We start from the raw sequence: 13911 nt of genomic DNA, 5'->3' as shown, positions 1-13911 counted from the left end.
ATAGGACTAAAGATAGTCAAGTATCTTCCTAAGATAGATAATGGATGCTCATATGTAGGAAGGTGACACCTCACAACCACTTTCTAAATAAGACATGCTTTATTAACCTAAGCAAGATTATTAAAAGTGTAGGAAAAAACTAGCAATATAGGAAATAATAAATAACCCACTAGGAAATTAAAAAAACTACACTAATAATATATACCTCTTATTCAGGTCTTAATTACAATTTATACCAATTTAAATGTTTAAGGTGGATTGAACATGAACACCTTGTGCAATTACACATAGTGAGTACATACATTACACATATTAACATAATTTAGATAGTGCATATTAATTTATGCATTTATTAACACATGCTTTTGTTTTAAAATTTCATTTTGTAGGACCTCATTTGAAGAAATGTGTTGAACTAATTTTATATTTTGAGTTGACTTCTATTTATGTCATTCACATTATCTTACATATATTGTGAAACATTTTGTAAACATTTAAAAATAGGAGTTCACTTCTACTTGAAAGTTAAAGGTGTGCACATGATACTGAAAATTAATTGTCAATTTAAGTAATGAGCTATTTTTGTCCATTACTTTTACATTCAAACATGTTTAAATTAATGTTCCTATACAAATAATTAAAATAATTAAAATTATTAGTCATATACCATATGCTTACAAATGTGTCATAATGTGAATAAAATATGTTACAATAAAGAAAATGGTTCAAACTTACAACAAGATAACATAATAATCTATACTACATACACTGGCATGATAAGAAGTCTTAAAAATATAGTACATGGTCTAACATATCGTAACATGATCTATGAAGTCAAAAAATACTATATCATATAGTTAACTATCCTAATACAAAGTGTATCAAAATAAATAATATACATCATAAAACCACAATCTAAAGGTGCCAAAAGACCTAATCTATCTAATTTATAGTCATCTTTACTCCACGTAAAGAGGACTCAGATAAACCATATTTTTTATCATGAGGTGTCTCATCATGTGGAACACCCTATGGGGCATCATGTATTATATCTTGAAAATACACTATGTACATACTTAATTGAAATGGGTTTCAAAATAAATATTAAAAATAAATTAAATATTTAGTACATAATAAAAATAATACCATGTGACATAGGTGTCCATTTCTAACAAGAGGAGGTGCATTGTGAAAGCTACCAAATGTGATAGTAGTGAGGTCTTGTGAAAAATACATAAATTTTTAAAATTTGATAAAGATCATAATGAACTATGTATGTATAAATCACAATATTGACCTCAAAGGATGTTGCCTGTGTGCTCATCTACTTAGTCCTATAGTCTTAGCAACAATCATGGCAACATAGTCCTAAAATTATGGATACATAAACCTTGAGTCAAAATTATATATACATGAATTAAAAAGTACCTAAATTAAATAGTACATAATTTAGACTATTTTTTTTGAAATAAAAACATGTATATCATACCTAAGTAGTTGTTAGTGTCACAAATGTGTCTAAAGATATGCTACCATGATGATCATTGACATCTTTGAAATGGAAAAAGGATGAAGGTGTCAAAAATAAACTATACTGAGGCCTATATGGATAAGTATAATCCATTTCCTATGCATAAATCCAAAATGCATAAAATTATACACGAATCGGGGTTGAAGATAAGTTAATAATAATGTGTAAATAAAAATAGTTCAAATTATTTGTCTTCAAAAGTTCATACCATATGTATTTGAGGTTATGCCTTAGTAGTCAATGGATGAGGACCTATACAAACATCAAACTCTATATTAGATGATGATCCCTACAAAATTAGACAAAAAGAACATATGAGAACATATTACTAAATAAGAGTTCCAACATACATTCTTTATAGTTTAATTCAAAGTGCATAGCGTATGAGGGATGCCAACATCTGTAGGTCTTGAAAAAAGACTATAATGCATCCTGGGAGGAAAAGTATCATCCATCCTTTATTAATTGAAAATCAACATACATTAATATGGTTAATAAAATTATGCATATATGTAGAAAGCAATTAATTATGTACTTTACAAATTTTAATTTTAATTTTACTTGCTACTCCTTAATGTTTCCATCTCCATGTAGAAGGTCGACAAATGATCACACATAAATATCACTACTACCATCACCATGAGAAGCATATGCATCATCACCAAAATTAGCACCCTTAGCATTAAGAAAATCATGCGCTACATTGACATCACTCTGGGGGCCTCTGCATATACCTCCACAACTAGTAAAAATATGTCCAAGTAGATGAATATCTATCAGCTACATCCATTGCTCTACTAAATTGTTTGAAAGGGAACTTAGTGAAGTGAGAGAAAATGACACTACTCGATGATGGTTAGGCATTGGGACAACTGGTATAGGAAAACATACAAGAGGCTGAGGAAGTCTATGATTCCTCATATTATTACTCAGCTTTGCCCCAGGCTCATCCTGAGGCATCTCTCCACCAACCCACTGAAATGATCTAATATCAAAATAATTGGATTTCAAACCCAATTCAAACTCATCCCATATTTTCTTAAGAAAGTAGCTAGGTACCTAATGATTTTCATGTGGTAGATGGTCAAATGCCATCCACCACTACTCCCAAGAGTGCACTAAAATACATGAATGCATACACCATCTAATATAAATGTGAGGCTTGTTCTCATTAATATCAAGACCTATCTTAGGGTCTACAAAACATCTTTTAAAATGTCATTTAATCAATTTGAGTTGATGCACCTTTCTATAGGATAGGCCATTTGAATTGAAGGCACAAATTTTTTCCCTCCATAATCTAAAGCTATCGATGTCACTATCTAAATGCTTGATAAAGTGTTCAATGCCTTGCATGCTATCTACAAGGTGAAGTAGGTGAGAGGTGGTGGTGGGCCTCACGCCTAATGGTCTAAATATCATGAATGAAGTCATGAAGGTTGTGCCTCATGCTCTCCCTCGAATCCTCTATAGTAGGTGGTGGAGGAGGACTAGGTTGTTGTGGAGGTGGGGGTGGAGGTGGAGATGGAGATGGAAGGGGCGAGAGTGGGGGTGGGGGAGGAGGAAAGGGGTAGGTCCATGAAATATATTCTGCATATATATGTAAAGAACATACAAATTTACAAAATTACTATTTAAAAAATAAATCTAAAATATCAATTATATAAATAAAGTCAAACACTTATGTAAAATTTAATCCTGAGGCTAATTTAACATTATACCAAATTTAAGCCTAATAATAAAATAATACTCCAAAAAACTATTAATAAATTAACTAAAATATGAACTCTAAAAATAACTTATAAATGTTTAGGATAATGCCTTGGAATTTATTATTAAGGTTCAGTATTAAAATATTCAATTAGGATTTAACATAAATAAGATTTTGGTTTGGGTTAGGATTTAGAGCTATCCATTTAGAATTAGTGTAGAGTAAGTAACATTATGATTGGGGCACAAAATATAAGATTTATAGGATTATGACTACTATTTCAAGGCTTATCATTTAAGATTATGAATTAGAATTTAGAATTAGAATTAAAGCTTAGATTTTGGATTTATGGATGATGATATAAGATTATAGTTTAGAACTTAGATTTAGTGTTTAACAATTAGGATTAGAATTAGGGTTTACATTTTGAGGATCATGTGCTAGCTTTAAGGATTAGGAAATTTCTACTTATTATTAAGATTGGGATAATTTAGTGTTTAGGATAATTTAGATTTTAGCATTTAGTGCAATTATTGAGCAATTAGGGTGTAGCATTTATAATCATGGTTTGGCATTTAGAATTAGGGCTAGGGTAAAGATTATGGTAGGGGTTTACATTATTAAATTAGAAATTTGATTAGAAAATTATGGTATGTCTTTTCTAGGATTTAATATGAGTGTTTAGCATTTATATTTAAATGTTTAGGATTATGCCTTAGCATTTATGATTAAGGTTCAATATTAAAATGTTCAATTAGGATTTAGCATAAATAAGATTGTGGTTTGGGTTAAGATTTAGGGTTATCCATTTACAATTAGGGTAGAGTGATTAAAATTATGATTGGGGCAAAATATATAATTTATTTATAGGATAACAACTACTATTTCAAGTCTTATCATTTAAGATTAGGCATTAGAAATTTATAATTATGGTTTAGGTTTAGTTTTAGGATTTATAGATGGTGAATTAAGATTATAGAACTACACACTTAGAATCAGTTTTTAAAAATTAGGATTAGAATTTGGGTTAAAATTTTAGGATCATGTGCCAACTTTAATGATTAGGAAATTTGTAATTATGGCTAAGATTGGGGTAATTTAGTGTTTAGTACAATTTAGATTTTAGCATTTAGGGAAATTATTGAGCAATTAGGGTCTAGCATTTATAATCATTGTTTGGCATTTAGAATTAGGGCTAGGTTAAAGATTATGGTATGGTTTTACATCAATAATTAAAAATATGATTAGGATTATGGTATGTATTTTCTAGGATTTTTTATAGGAGTGTTTAGCATAAATATATTTAAATGTTTAGGATTATGCCTTAGCATTTACGATTAAGATTCACTATTAAAATGTTCAATTAGGATTTAACATTTCAATATTTGATTTTGTTTTGGGTTAGGATTTAGGGTTATCCATTTAGAGTTAGGGTAGAGTAATTAACATTATGATTGGGGCACAAAATATAAGATTTAGGTTTACATCTCCTATTTTAAGGCTTATCATTTAAGATTAGGAATTATAATTTAGAATTACAGTTTAGGTTTATATTTAAGATTTATGGATGATAATTTTTTATTATAGTTTAACACTTAGAATTAGTGTTTAAAAATTAGTATTGCAATAAGAGTTTACATTTTAGGATCACATGCTAGCTTTAATGATTAGAATTTTTAAATATGGTTAGGATTAATATTATTTTCCATTATGGTAACTGTTATGGTTAGGGCTAGCATTTAGGTTTTAGGTTTAAGATTTGAAGTTGCAATTAGTATTATGGATTAACATTTAGGATTAAGTTTATCATTTGAGAAATGGGTTAGGATACTTGTATTAGGGTTTCAAATTAATGATTAGGGTTAGGTTTCTCATTTTTAATATAATGGCTAAAATTTTAATCAGTGTTCTAGGATTATGCTTAGAAATATGGTGAGAGTGACATTTTACATCAAGGTTAATACTATGTTTAGGGTTAGTGTGAACTTTCATTAAAAATATATATAGCCATTTAAAATTTTACATTTGATTTGGAAGGGAAACTTGGCTTATTGAAAATCAAAAATAGAATTTAAGTGTGTCTAGGTTCATGTTGAATAATTAGGGCTAAGGTTGTGTTAAGGATTTGGTTACATTATTGTTTAGGATTATGGTTTTAGTTAACTCTTGGATTAGAATTGGGATTACGATTAAAGATACATAAATCTAGGGCTTTGAGTTAAAGTTATGGTTTTAATATAAGGGAGTATATTAAATACTTAGTTTTAGGTTTAGTGTTTAGATTAAATTATTGTAAAATTATGGTAAAGTTGAGGTTAGACTTAGGAATATACCTAATTTTATGGTTGAAGTTACAATTTTTAATATAGGGTTTAGGTCTATATCACGATTATTATTAAGATTTTGTACCTTGTTTACCATTATGATTTAATATTTGTCATCAAAATCTATTGATATATAGGTAAATTGTACTTAAATTATGTATTATTTGATATAATTAATTTAGAATTTATTTTAATACATAAAGATTGATTATTTATTATTTAAAAATTAAACTAAATTCTAACTTGATTTTTCTATATAATGGTATCAATTCATGTACATACATCAACATATGTGGATAATTGACAAATTGAAACACTTACCAAATTTTATAAATTTTATACATGTCTACATAAAATATTAAACTTACATTCAATTAAAACATGTACATATATCACCTAAACTACAAGATTGGGGTTCCATGGTTAAGTTTTAGAAATAAAATTTTAGGGTATGAGTTCATTAAACTTCATTAGGTTTAGTGTAGGGTATGGATATGGGTAGCTAACATTATGATTTACATTTATGTTTAGAATTTAGTATCTAACATCATGGTTTACAAATTTGCTATGGTTTACAAACTAATTTACAATTAATTACTATTTAGTTGAAATAAATCAAAAACATCAATGTAATTACATGCTTAAACAATCTAATTTACATCTATCTAATCATTCATCACTGTAACTTTTATTAACTACATCAAAACATCTAAAATAATAAATTTTAAGTGAATAGATTCAAAACTATTTAAATGAACATATATACAATAATCTAAATATAAAACTATTAGTAATGGAAATTTCCAATTTTACATGTATTAAAAACTATTAAACATGGAAAAAAAGTAATAAATTGATGGAAATATAAACTGAAAAATTGAAAAAAATGAAATAAAATAATTGAAAACAAATTAAAATACTTGGTATAGTGAAAACCAATAGTTGTGGGTCAGTAGGAAACCAAAAATGGGCTCCCATTTCTAAGCTTAAATTGGGCACCCATTTACAATGACAATGAAAATGAAGGAAAACAAACAAAAAAATAGGTTTTATGCCTTTTATAAATTGGATACCAAATTATAAAAATAGGGTACTCGATTCTTTTAAAATTAGGTGTCTGATTTTAAAATCATTGTTCAGGTACTCGATCTATTTTCAAAAATCGGGTACCCAATTTTTGAAAATGGATCATGTACTTGAACCATAATGGGTGCCTATTTTGTTAAAATAGGGCACATGATTATAAAGATGTCTTGTTTCGTAAAATTGACTTCTGTGGAATTATTACCCAACTTTGTGCATTCACCCAAAAGGAATAACACTATAGGCAAAAGCCACTTTGAAATTGTGTATGGAATGCATCCAAGTGGTGTATCTGAATTGAGGAATCTTGGAGGAATGGAGCATAGAAGTGGAAATGTTGAAGATTTTTCTTGATCCATGAAAGAAAACAAGGAACAAGTCAAGAAGATTACCCAAGATAATACACAAAAATTGAAAGCCAAGGTGGATAAAAGAAGGAAAGACAAGTAGTTTGTTGTTACTGACCATGTCATGGTACATTTGATCAAGTCTAGATTTCAAAGGGTATTCCAACCAAGCTACAAATAAAAAGAGTGGGACCTTGCAAAATCATTGCCAAATATGGAACCAACGCCTATAAAATTGATTTTTCATCAGATGTGGAAATCTCTCCTATCTTTAATGTTGAATATTTGGTTGAATTCAAGGGTACACTATCTTAGAGTAGTCACATGGTCAGTAATGATTTAGAGCTTGTAGTAGTACCTACATCAAGAAAGTTGGAAGTTAAACAAGTATTGGATTCTAGAGTTAAGAACAAAGCTAGACACCAGGTTTATATAGAGGACCTCATCAAATGGAATGGGAATCCTTATTTGAAAGTAACTTGGGTTGTTGAGGTAGATTTCAATAGGATACACATCCACCAAGACCTATTTTCCACAAGAGTGACATAATTTTTGTTAGTGTGTGATTATGGTGTAGGGGCATCTAGGTAGACTTATCAACATCTAGCTATTTAGCTAATGGTTTCATCTCAAACTAGCATTTTGTCCTACTCTATATCCTAAGATGGACATGTCAGTTTTCTCTACTCTATATCCTGAGGGTGGTAATTTTTCTTTCTATCAACATTGTCTGATTGATTTTGCACATCACTTTGTGACTACACAATCCATATCAATTGTTCTCATCAAATATTTTCAAAAATAAAATTGGAACATCCCTATTTCACACATCCATTTTTCCAATTTCATTTCTAAGGAGGTAGTATATTAGGGCATCAATTTTTTTTTAAATATCAAAAATTTCCTACCATAATCAAATTTTAAACATCAAATCAAACTGGGGCATCAAAATTTCTTGAAACATCAAAAACATCCTAACTAGACCAAAAAATTTCAAACATCAAGTCTACCAAAACCATGATATCCAAGACAAATTATTGCAACACCAAATTAACATCACAATCAAATCATCAAATCAACATTGCAATCAAATAATCAAATCAATGACAATCAAAACATCAATGATTAGACATTAAACCATCAATAGATAGAGACCACAACAATAGTGAAATGTCAAAATATCATTGAATAGACATCCAATCATCAGAATTTGACGTAAAATTAGAAAATCAAGATAGTCTTTAAACTAATATATTTCACATATTAGCTTAACCAGAGGCATTTGTAGATGCCAAAAAATTGACAAATACCTAAATCATGCAATTCCAATCAATCAAGTCCAAATTAAAGAGAAAATCAGAAGAAATGTAATAGACTTTCAAATCAAAAATCACATCAAGTCATTAATCACCTATCAAATCAACAAGACCTAAATGAACATTAAAAGAGGATGAAAATAATTCAAATTCATAAAATGAAATTCAAAAAAGGAGGAAGAAAAAGACAACATCTTGAAAATAAATAAGACATTTATTTAATCAATAAAATAATTTATCCTCACAAGATTGAAAATCTCCCTTTTTTATTTAAAAAAGAATTAGAAATATCCTCAAGTATTCTCAAAATCAAGTTTTTTGGACTCTTTCTCCTAGTCTCTTATGAGATATTTTTAGTTTCACTTTCACCCCCAGTCAAAGGTGAAAATCTTGATTCTTACCCCAACCCCTTCAAAAAGCCTATAAATAGGAGGAAAATCTAAGAGGCAAGGGACCCAAGTTTTTATGCATCTACACTATAGGCATATTTAGACTCATCATTTTAGCAAGATCATAGCAGTTTAGCATCATTCTGTATCATTTAGCATTGTTTATTGCATATTTGTTCATGGCATGATTATTTCAAGAACATTTTTGGGAGTTGTATTTTACATATAATTGGCATTTTAGTCATAAATCTTGCATGTTTTCATTTTAGATCTACAATTTTATCATAATTTAAATCTAGAACTGTCACTAAGATGCTGATCTAAGAGCTATTTTAGCAATTGTAGTTAGGGAAACATGAGACATTTGTAGAGATTACATTCTGATGATGATATCTTGGGTCTAGTATAGTTTGCCATCAGTCCATTTGCATTCTACACTAAACTTTCATGAATATGCATTCACACCATGTATAAAATGGTACCCATTGTGGGACTAAACTAAAAACCACTCTATTTTAGAAATTTTCAATCTAATCTTCCATTTCTAGTATAGATCTATGTTTCTTGCTATTCTCTTGTGTAGATCTGATCAAATACATGTTTTACTACATTTGGGAGACCTTGTATCAGCAAGAACAACATTCCAATGTCTTCCCCAAGCATAGAAGGGCTGGATTTAAATTTTTTGAAACTTTTGTGATCTATTTCAACACTTCCAAGAGATATTCTAATGCTTATGAAGTCTATTTTAAAAAAATTATTATTTCTGTAGTGCATATACATTGTTCTATAATGCATTTGCATCTTCTTAAAAGCTTTTGAAGAGTTCTATAAAGAATTTAATCATTTTTTACATAGCATACAAAGTATTTTACAATGCATTTGATTTTCTTATAGTGCATTTTCATGATAAAATAGCACATATAATGTTTCTTGTAATGCATATCAGTATTTCTGAAGCACATCTAGCACATCTGGTAAAAATTGTAGTTTTTTGAATCTAACTTCCAGATCTGAATATCTTTTAATTACATGTCCCTCCCATGTTAATAAAAAAGCCTTTAGATTACAGACATCATGCGACAGGAATGAGGACCCTCATAAATGCACCTAGCCTTTGCTAGCTCCAAATTATGTAGGTGGACCTTGACTCTCATTAATTAAAACTGTGGCATTTCTAAGTTTTCAAACATAGCTTAGTAAGAATGTTCAATCTCACTAATCTAAAAAAGAAGTAGGCTTATGCTCTCAACTCCTTCAAGTTGATCAAAATTCTTGACCTTTTGTAAAGATCAATCACAATTGGATGAGGAAAGAACCCACACCTATTCTAATTAGGAGCCTCTCTATCCTCAATAGTATAAGGGCTAGTAATTAATCCTTTATGTTTGTCATGTTTGGAAAGCCAAAACAATAGGGATATGCTCTCACTCTTCTCAAATAATCAGATTCCCATACCTATTTGTGACTTCCATTTCTGACTTTTTACTAAGTAGGATTGTCTAGTTATAGAAGGGCTACATCCCGAGTTGCCTTAGTAGGGCCAATGAGAGGGATTGCCCCCTAATTTTTATTCCTAATTGAATGCAAGCCTTTTGTTTTTAGAACATAGACTTCCTCTAGTAGTCCTACAAGTTATTGTGCCAAACCTCCCTGGCATTGGTGGGAAGCTCTCTATCACAGGAGAGGTAAATCCAAACATAGTTGAGACACTAAGACCCACTAGTCACTGGCTGTAGATAACCTTGATAGGAAGCCATTTTTATTCCATTTTCTAGGAGCATGCAAATTTTCATTTTGTTTTTATCTCACTACTATTGTTCTTGGAAGTGTTTTAAAACATAATAATGAACACTAGTGCAGATCAAAAATCTTCCAGAAAGATAAACCTCAAACCGATATCGAGATACCAAGTCTAAGAAAAAGATGTTGCTAAAAAAACCTTAAATTAGCACATATACTACATAAAAAAATGCTTCTAAATATTCCTATAATGCTTTTGATCTCTATTATAGCACATACACCTATAAAATAGTGCATATCAGACTTAAAACATTGCATCTGATTCACAAAACAATGCATATGACAGTTAAAATAACACCTATGAGTATTACAATAGCACATATGAACAATGAAATAGCACATTTGATTATTGAAACAATGCATCTAACCATTCCTCTAATGCATCTGAGACATAAAACAAAGGCTATCTACAAATGTGATACTTGCAAACAAATAATAAATTTGGATACCCTTTTCCTTGTTAGTATTTTACAAAGTCTAAGAATTTATGTGTCTCACCAAAGACATCTTTTAGAAAAAGGAAAGCTACATCATCATCAACCCAATAATTACCATTGCCTCACTTTTCACATCAAGCTAGAGACATTCAGAGACATACATCTGTCCCTTTACCTAACTTCATGAAAGTGAACCTTATCCTATCAACATTGACAAACACCTTGTCTAATCTAGCTTGTTGCTACAAACAAATCATAGTCAAGGAAATCCTTCACTTTTTGAAAGATGCCTAAAAACTTAAAGAATCCAAATCACCTTTCATGCCACCACACAAAATAGGTGTACCAAAAAAATTGAAATGGTCACCCATATGAGTGAGTGCTAGGATAGAAAGTAGAACCATCAAACACATAGAGTCTCTAAACCTCCTCAAATCTACTACAATAATAGATTGCACATAGAACATAATGACTCCCAAGTCACCCTTATTCAATCAAAATTTAGAATCTTGAGCCACAATGGGTTCATCTCATGCATCGGATGATAGAAGTATTGAATCTAAAATTGAAGATTTTTAGCAAGATTTTGAACTTGTTGATATCATGGACAAGATATTGGAAAAATATAGAGAATGATACTTACTCACATTAGCACAACAAGGTGCAAAATTGCGAATCTAAATTTGATGTGACCAATTTGAAATGAGATGAAGAAGAGTTACCTTTAGATGTTATCACACAAAAATTACAAGACTTACAACTAGAAATGGAAAAGATGAAAAGAGGGAAAATACAAAGTGGAGAGTTTAGACTCAAAAAGGTGTGTCCCTGAGCATTCGATAAAAGCATTACCTTTACATCTTTCCCTCCAAATGTGCTAATACCAAAATAGGATAAATATTTTGGTACATCAAATCCACAAGATCACCTTAGTCAATTCTATATGATAAGTATGGAGTTTTTTCATGACACAACGTACCTAATGCATCCATTTTATAGGAGCTTTAGGGGGCAAGCCATGGAATGGTTATCAAAATTACCCTCCAATATCAAAACCTTTGATCCGTTGGCCTTCATTTTTATAACCCAGTATTCTTATAACATTGAAAAAGAAGTTACAATGATTGATCTATGTAACACAAAACAACTCCTAGGTGAATCATTCAAGGCCTTCCTACAATGGTGGAGGCACATGTTTGTCAAATATCATATAGACATAGCATATCAAGAGAAGACAAATATCTTCTATTGGCATTAAGTTATTATTTCCGTTAGTGAAAATGCTTATCTATATCAATATAGCTACCGAGCTTAGTGCTCAATTTCCTACACTCACCGAGCTTCATAGTTTACATCGAGCTTCAAAGTTTACACCGAGCATCTCAGTATCTACCAGGCAGTCAGACTATGTCATGGAAATCTATTGTAAATAGAGTATTGGAAGTTGCAATGTTTATCGAGTAATGAAAGTGTAATGTTTATCGAGTGATGGAAGTGTAATGTTTATTGAGTGATGAAAGTGTAGTGTCTACCAAGTGAAATCAAGGTAAATGAAGGATTCAGTTCTTACCAAGTAACACTACATCTACCAAGTCACCTGTGGTTACTGAGTTGAGAACTACATCAAGTGATTAGTATGGACCAATGCTTCACTTCTACTAAGTACATGATGATGTCGAGTAATGTAGTGGACGTCGAGTAACAAAAGGTCACTGAGCTAGTTTAGTGAACTAGAGTTATTTACTATTGGGCTGACTTAGTAATGTTTTGTTCACTTGTGTTTTAGCCGACCTTGCAATTATAATTATTGGAATGATATATATGTAACGTATTATATCATTTACAATGTATGCATGAGAGTATCAAGGAATGGACATGTTGGTCTGACTTTTTCTGTAGTAAAAATTTTCAGTTAAATCATAGAAAAGTCAAATGTTCTATGCCTAAGTGAAACATAGGGTTTTGGATAAACCATCTATAAGAAATAATCGCCATATAAACCCTATATCATCTCTATTCATAAATTGTCGAGCGCAAAATTTTGAATTTTCAAAAGAGATGAATATGCTGTCATATTCCTTTTCCTTTCTCCTGGGTTACCTTTCTTCCTATTTGTCCCAACTGTTGGATCCGATTAGATCTACCCTTGGCGTTACCTTGCTATTGAGAGTTGCATGCTCATTAAGTATAGCGAGATAATGAGTGTTGACTATTTTAAGCGATGGGACCATAAAGTGAAGATGCGACGATCAGAGATTTGCTTATTAAATGTTTTATTGTGCAGGTACACTTTGCAATTCACCATTCAAAAAAAAGGGATAGGGACCCACTAGAATATCTGACATCAGAGCCGGAATGTTTATTTTTTTGGAAGTTCCGTCGCCTCGCTATCGAAAAATTCAGACACTTCACCGTTAGCGAAGTAGCGAGGCTACGTGAAAATCTGAAAATGATGACATTGCATCTTGCTTGTATCATAATTACACCAGGTGGCATGACCAGTCATAAATACCGTTGTCAGAATCAGTTTTAATTAACAGAAGTAATTACTGGGTAACCCTTGCATTTTTTGGCACGGAATCCTTTTAAGTGTCGGAGCTCGCTACCTCGCTATCAGAAAATTCAGGTACTTCACCGTTAGCGAGTTAGCGAGGCCCCGTAAAATGGCAAAAGATCGGCAAGATCTTTGATGACATGTAATGATAGATGACTATGATAAATTTTGACATGTGCAACCTATGCAGAGATCCGATTCTCATTAATACCTATCTGACTGAATGTACAAGAAATCTTGAACATCAGCTTGAAGTGGATCAACGGAGCTTGCTACCTCGCTATGAAGAGTTGCAAGGGAGATAATTATAGTGACATAGCGAGTTGGGCCTGTCGCCTTATTTCTTAAGAAACCCTGTAGCGTATCTTTCGATCATTTCTTGATCTGATCAACGATTGTCGTCGCTTTGCCATGGC

Source organism: Cupressus sempervirens, chromosome 9 (genome assembly GCF_028749045.1).
Source record: "Cupressus sempervirens isolate cs-2001-9-10 chromosome 9, ASM2874904v1, whole genome shotgun sequence".
NCBI lineage: Eukaryota > Viridiplantae > Streptophyta > Pinopsida > Cupressales > Cupressaceae > Cupressus > Cupressus sempervirens.
The sequence above is the reverse complement of the archived record's forward strand: the minus strand, read 5'-3'. Positions refer to the sequence as shown.